This window comes from Chrysochloris asiatica, unplaced genomic scaffold, assembly GCF_000296735.1.
Source record: "Chrysochloris asiatica unplaced genomic scaffold, ChrAsi1.0 scaffold00616, whole genome shotgun sequence".
Classification (NCBI taxonomy): Eukaryota; Metazoa; Chordata; class Mammalia; order Afrosoricida; family Chrysochloridae; genus Chrysochloris; species Chrysochloris asiatica.
Genome location: NW_006409134.1, coordinates 92,197 through 99,178, shown reverse-complemented (window position 1 = coordinate 99,178; position 6,982 = coordinate 92,197). Strand labels below are relative to the sequence as shown.

The 6,982-nt window shown below is 37.1% G+C and overlaps 1 pseudogene; it reads right to left on the bottom strand.

The window, feature by feature from the left end:
* Positions 1-3,900: 3,900 nt before the first annotated feature.
* Positions 3,901-6,982, bottom strand: part of LOC102824971 — a 5,638-nt pseudogene continuing 2,556 nt past the window's right edge.

Sequence of the window (6,982 nt, the reverse complement as noted above, 5' to 3'; positions counted from 1 at the left end):
GGGTTTTGTATGTTTTAAGGAGATATGGACTACCAAGAATCAATGGTATTTAAGGAATAGTTGCAGGTTGTACTGCAGGCATTGACAAAAACAAGACTCCAGGAAATGGCACACTGCAAATTGAAGTATTTCAGTATACAAAAGTATCAGTGAAAGCACTCACTTTTCTATGCCAAGAAATTTGGAAGATGTTATTGTCTAACCAATTGGAATAGATCCATATTTATGCCCATTCCAAATAAAGTGACCAAGCAGAATATAGATATAAATAACAATATCATCAACGGCTCCTACAATTAAAATTTCCTAAAGATAATTTAAATGTCTGCCACAGTATTACAGCAAACATTCATAATTTCAAGCAGGATTCAGAGGAGAAGGATGTGTAATGAGGGATATCATAGGTGACATTATAGTGATCTTGGCTGAAAGCAAGATTACCAGAAAGATGTTTCCTTGTACCTTATTGACTATACAAATGATTTCATCTGTACGGATCATGACACGGTATGGATAATATTGAGAAGAATATGTACTCCAAAATATTTGATGTGCTCTTTAGGAACCTGTACATAGACCAAGAAGCAGCCATTGAAACCGAGCAAGGGGACAATGAATGATTTTAAATCAAGGTAGGTATGTGTCAATATTGTATTATTACACCAACCTTATTCAATGTGTATGGGGAGCATATAATCCCAAAGTTGGATTATTAGGAGGTGAATGTGGCTTTAGGATGGATGGAAGACTCATTAAAAACCTGTGATATGCAGATGATATAATCTTTCTTGCAAAAAGCAAAGAAGACTGAAAATACTTATTGAGGAAAGTAATAGACCATAACCTTCAGTGTGGGTTGCACCTCAATTATAGAAAACAAAAATTCTCAGCACTGGATTAATTATATATAATGACATGATAAGTGTGGTTATATATAATTAAAGATATATATATATGATTAAGGAGCTCTGATAGCATAATGGTTATGAATTGGGCTGCTAACCTCAAAATTGGCAGTTCAAAACTACCAACTGTTCCACAGGAAAAAGATGAGGCTTTCTGCTCCCGTAAAGATTTTGTAGCCTTGGAAACCCTGTGCAGGGTCACTATGAGTTGGAACCGACTCTGTGGTACTTACCAACAACAACAATATAATTAAGAAAAGTTTGAAGCTGTCAAAGACTTCATTTTGCTTGGATTTCTATCAATACTCATGGGAGCAGCAGTAAAGAAATTGAATGATGTATTGCATTAGTTAAATCTGCTGCACAAAACCTCTTTAAAGTGTGCTAGAACAAAGATGTTAGTTTGATAACTAAGGTACACATTCCTCAAAACATGCTATTTTCAATAGCCTCATATACGTCAAAAGTTGGACAATGAATAAAAAGAATATAGAGGAATTAATGCATCTGAGTTACAGTGCTGGAGAAAATATTGATATTACCATGGACTGCCAGAAGAACAAACAAATTTATGTTGGAGGAAGTACAGTCAAAATGTTTATTAGAAGGCAGGATGGTGACACTTTGTCTTTCATACTTTGGGCATATTATCAGGAGGGATCAGTCCCTGGAGAAGGATATCATGGTAAAGTAGAGAGTTAGCAAAAAAGAGGAAGATCCCCAATTTGACTGTCTGGAACAGTAACAACAGTGATGGGTTCAACCATCACAACTGTGAGAAAGACACAGGACTGGGCAGCATTTAGTTTTGTTGTTTATAGGGTGACCTGATATTGTACTGCGGGGTAAAGCACTGGTCAAGCAAGGTCAATTTGAACCACAAGATCGGTGATTCAAACTTACTAGCTGCTCCTTGGAAATCCTATACAGGGTGTTATGAGTTGGAATCAACTCAGCAGCACTTAACAACAACAACAACATGAATTGAAGCAGACTCATTATCACAACAGGTTACAATTCAGTGTCAGAAATATTCTTGGCATGGTTCTTCAATTTACTACTGCCAGACTCACAGGCTAGACTCCCTCTTTCACTAATCCCCTTGACCTGACTTCTCCCTGATCCAGTAATGTTTCAAAGCTCATTTTGGGATGCTGATAAATGTCCACATTTAACACATTTTCACCATAAAACTCAGTCTGAAGGCATATAGCTCTAGTTCCATAGGTTAGGAAACCTACCTAATCTGATTATGTGTCTGGAGGCACCCCAGTATGCAAGTCATATTCCTGCCCACAGTCATTCAGCTTTAATTTCCAACAGGCTTATTTTATTCAAGTCAATGTTGCAAGCTTTCACAATTACAATTAAATTTTAATCACTCACTACTGAATCATATAATCCTATTATCATTTTCTCCTGCCTTCTTTTACCCAGACTCAGGTGAGCAAAACGTTTGCTAGGAGGGGTTACAAACACTATAGGTAGAGGAGCCTTAAGAAATAATTCATTGCACTGCAATGACTTTTTGCTTGAAGTCAAAAAAATTTGAATACTAGTACTAATGTGCTCATTTGTCAAACTGTGGTGGCTTACATGGTACAAGAGCTACTTCAGGGTCACCTATGATAGACAGATTTCAGCAGCACTTTCAGACTAAGAAAGGTTAGGAAGAAGGAGGAACAGACTAGTTTTGAAATATTAGCCACTGCAAGCCTTGTGAAATGCAACGGAACATTGTTTGATTTAGCGCCAATAGATGAGTCATGCAGGTAGGAAGGCACTCAAAATATGACACAAAAGCACTGCCTCCTCAAAAAAGAGTCAACCTTAGTGAAATGTATGATATAAAGATTCATTTGTTGATGGTGCACACTCAAAATGAGAAGAAACAACATCAACTATCCTTTAATAATTTGAACATCTAATGTGTGAAATATGAATCTAGGAAAATTGAAAACTTTTCAAATAATGAAATGGAACACATGTGATGAGCAATATCCTAGACTTTAATGAGCTCACATGAATGGATACTGGTCATATTAAATTAACCAATCATGTTGTTTAATATACTGTAAATAACAAACTGAAGAGAAATGGTTCATTTTCATCATCAAAAATAATATTTCAAGATGCATTTTGAAGAACAATGCTGTCTGTGATAGGATAATATTCAAATATGAATACAAGAAAGACAAGTTAATATGATTATTGTTTAAATTTAGTCACGAATCATGAAGGTCAGTGTTGAAGAAATTGAAGAATTCTGTTCACTATTTTATATGAAATTCTTTAATCATTCAATAGAACGCATTAAAAGTTACTGCTGATTGGAATGCAGAAGTTGGAAATGAACAGGGATTGATAGTTGGAAAATATGGTCTTGGTGATAGATCAACACCAGAGATTGCAAGGTCTTGCAAGACCTACAGCTTAATCCTTGCAAAAACTTTTACTAACAACATAAATGGTGACTATACATGGGCACCACACCAGATGGAAAACATGTGAATCAAATTGTGGAAATGAGTGTCTTATCTTCAAATTAATTGTAATTCTGTTCGTTGTATTCAGATGACCTTTCTTTTTTATTTTTACTACTTCCTGAAGTGAGTAGGAACTTTCCAACTTCCTTAAGCTCCCCTAGCAATTTGAAATTGACAACCAAATAAGGAAAAGAATGTGCACCCTAGCAGTTTGAATTAACCAACTGGGTAAGGACAAGACTGTGCCATCAAAGCCCTAGCCAATGGGGTAAGACACAGCCTTCTACTCACATCAGGGATAAAACCCGAGAGGATTGCCCACCCAGTGTGTTTGCTGGTTTGTTCCTGTGCTGCTACACATCCTTCTGCAGAAGTAAAAGTTTGCCTTGCTGAGATACTTTTGATTTTACTGATGTCTGTTTGTGACATCGGGGTTCATTTGTAACAAAATGGACTGCACCTGTGGAAATAAATGATAAAGAAGCTCAATGTCACCAGATAAAAAAAGGCTATGGTAGAATAAACTCCTCAAATGCAATTTCAAGCTGAACCTGAAGAAAATTAAAACAAGTTCATGAGAGTCAAAACTTTATCTTGGGTCTGTCCCATCTAAATTTAGAGACCTTAAGAACAGATTTGCCACTTTTGACACCACTAAGTGAAGACCACAGGAATTGTGGGATGATATCAAGAACATCATACATGAAAAAAGCAAAAGGTCACTAAAAGATAAGAAAGAAAGAACAAACCAAAGTGCAAGTCAGAATTGACTATGAAACTTGCTCTTAATGTAGAAAAGTTAAAGTGAGTGGGAGAAATGATGACATAAAATAGCTGAATAGAAAATTTCAAAGGGCAACACACACACTCAAGGGAATATAATGAGCTTTGCAAAGGTTTGGAGTTAGAAAACTAAAAAGAACAAACTCAAAAGTCCTCAAGCTGAAAGAACTCAAGAAAACAATCAAGATATGAGTTGCAATATTGAAGTGTTCTATGCAGTCCTGGTGTGGTGCTGTGGAATAAAGGACTGGTTTGCAAGGTCAATTTGAACCATAATATTAGCAGTTCAAACTCACCAGTCACTCCTTGGAATATACATGGTGGCTATGAGTCAGAACAGACTCAAAGTCACTTAACAGACTCATAGGCACTTAACATGAGTAAGATACTGAAGGACACAGGAAGCATCAAAAGAAGAAGAAAGGAACACACAAAATCACCATAGCATAAAGATTTGATCTAAGTTCAACCATTTCAAGAGGTAGTATGCCATCAAGAGTCAATGATATTAAAATAAGAAGCCCAAGCTGCTCTGTAGGCATTCCTTTAAAACAAGGCTCTAGAAATTGACAGAATGCAAATTGTTATGCTTCAGTTGTTAATTTTCCTTCATTGTTTAAGCAAAGGCATTCAACTGTGTGAATCATTGTAAATTATGAACAACATTGAGAAGAATGGGAATTCCAGAACACTTAATTGTGCTCATTGTTGTTGTTGTTGTTGTTAAGTGCCTTCCAGTTGGTTTCAACTCATAGGGACATGTTGTTATTAAGTGCTGTTGAGATGGTTCTGACCCATAGTTTTCCTGTATAGGGCTTCTCAGGAGCACCCGGTGAGCTTGAACTGAAGAGGTTGCAGTTCAAATGAATTTGTAGTCCAGCACATTAACTCACAATGCCACACTAGTACTCCATAGATTGTAAATACACCAACAAGTAGTCACTTAAACAGAACAATGGGCCTTAAAATCAGGAAAGGTATGCATCAGGATCATATACTTTTACCAAATTTATTTGATCTATATGCTGAGCAAATACTTAGAGAAGTTCCATTATATGAAGAAGAATGCATCATCAGGATCAGAGGAAAATTTACTAACAATGTGTAATATGCAGATGACACATCCAAACATGCTGGAAATGAAGATCATTTGAAGCACTTACTAAAGAAGAACAAAGTTCACCATTGGATGTACTGAGGCAGAACGTCTGTGCCTATCAGAAACAAAACAAAACAAAACAAAAAAGCTCCCCAAACCCCCAAATAATAACAACAACAAACCAAAACAGTCTAGAATTAAAGTTAAAAGAATGGGGCAAGTTGACAGTCTTGTATGTTCACTGGTGACCACATGCACCCACTTGATGAGTGGAAGTTGGGGATATTGCAGCAACAAATAGGATTTTGAGAGACAGTAGAGGAAGTCCTGATTGGTTGTGTGCATTTCTTAGCCTACAGACATTGCCTTAACCCATGGGGGTTAAGACTGAGAGAGGAAGTAAGAGGATCTAAAGTGCAAGGAGGTATATGAATACTTCCAAGCTTGCAGCTGGTACTCATTTGACATAGCTGAATGACTAGGGCTGAATTGACCAGAACCTAACCAAATTAAGAGAGCGATGTTTGATACTGGTATTAGGTAACTATAACAGGGAAAGAAAGGGGTCTTAAGTCACTTTATGTATGGCCTGTCTCAGCAGGAAACAAGCCAATCTCAGCAGTAAGGAATTTCTGAAAAAATTGTTAGGAGAGAGAGGAGACTGTTTGCAAGTGGAAATGAAATTACTTAAGTGGGGGTAGGAGAGAGAAGAAATAGTTTGCAAAAGGAAATTAAGTTTGCTAATAAGAAGCTGAAAACTGAGACAAGACTCAGGGAAACTATCAGCCCAATTCGTAACTACTACGCTACCAGAGCTCCTTCAACAACAACAATAAGAAGCTGAAAACTGAGACAAGACTCAGGGAAACTATATATGGGCCAATTCTCTGGATTGGCTACTTGGGCACTCTAATACATAGTATAGCCCTCCCCTGACAAAGGCCTATAAAAAGAAGAAGGCAAATTGCATTTGGGGCTCCACCTCCTCTTTTTTCTCAAGGTGGACTCCCATTTTAATTTTCTCTGTAAGAATGTGTATGCCTAATATAAACCTATTTTAAATTTTTCTAAGTCTGTATTTCTAACTTCTTTTGTTTGAGGTAAGTATGTTATGCCTTCCCAACTCTTTAGAAGGCTAATACTATTTTAAGAACTACACTGTGACCTTGACATTGGGAGCTGATGTAAATTGCTACACTTTGATGGCTTGCTCTGGACTGGACTTTCCTATGAATGCAGTTGTGCAAATTTCCAACAGGAAAAGAAAATTCTTCAGATCAAAACAATAAAAAAAGAACTTCATTGTGTCTGTGAAAAATTTTAGGTTTTGTGTTTTTAATAAAAACACCACCAAAAGGGATGAGTTCAGACCTTTCCCCGTTTAGCCATCTGTTCCCCATCATCCTACAAATATTATCTTCAAAATAATCTGAAGATGGGGAAGGTAAAGATTGAGGAACCAGAGCCTGCAAGCACAACAATCTCCTCTGGATCGCCCTGTGCGGCCACGCTCATCTTTTAAGTACCAGGTCAGGGTTTGGGATTGAGGGATTTGGGGCAGCCTAGCTGGAGAATATGAGTATTCCAAAACACTTAATTGTACTCATGAGGAATCTGTACATGGACCATGAGGCAGTTGTTAGAACAGAACATGGGAACACTGAATGGTTTAAATTTAAGAAAGGTGTGCGACAGGGTTGCATTCTTTC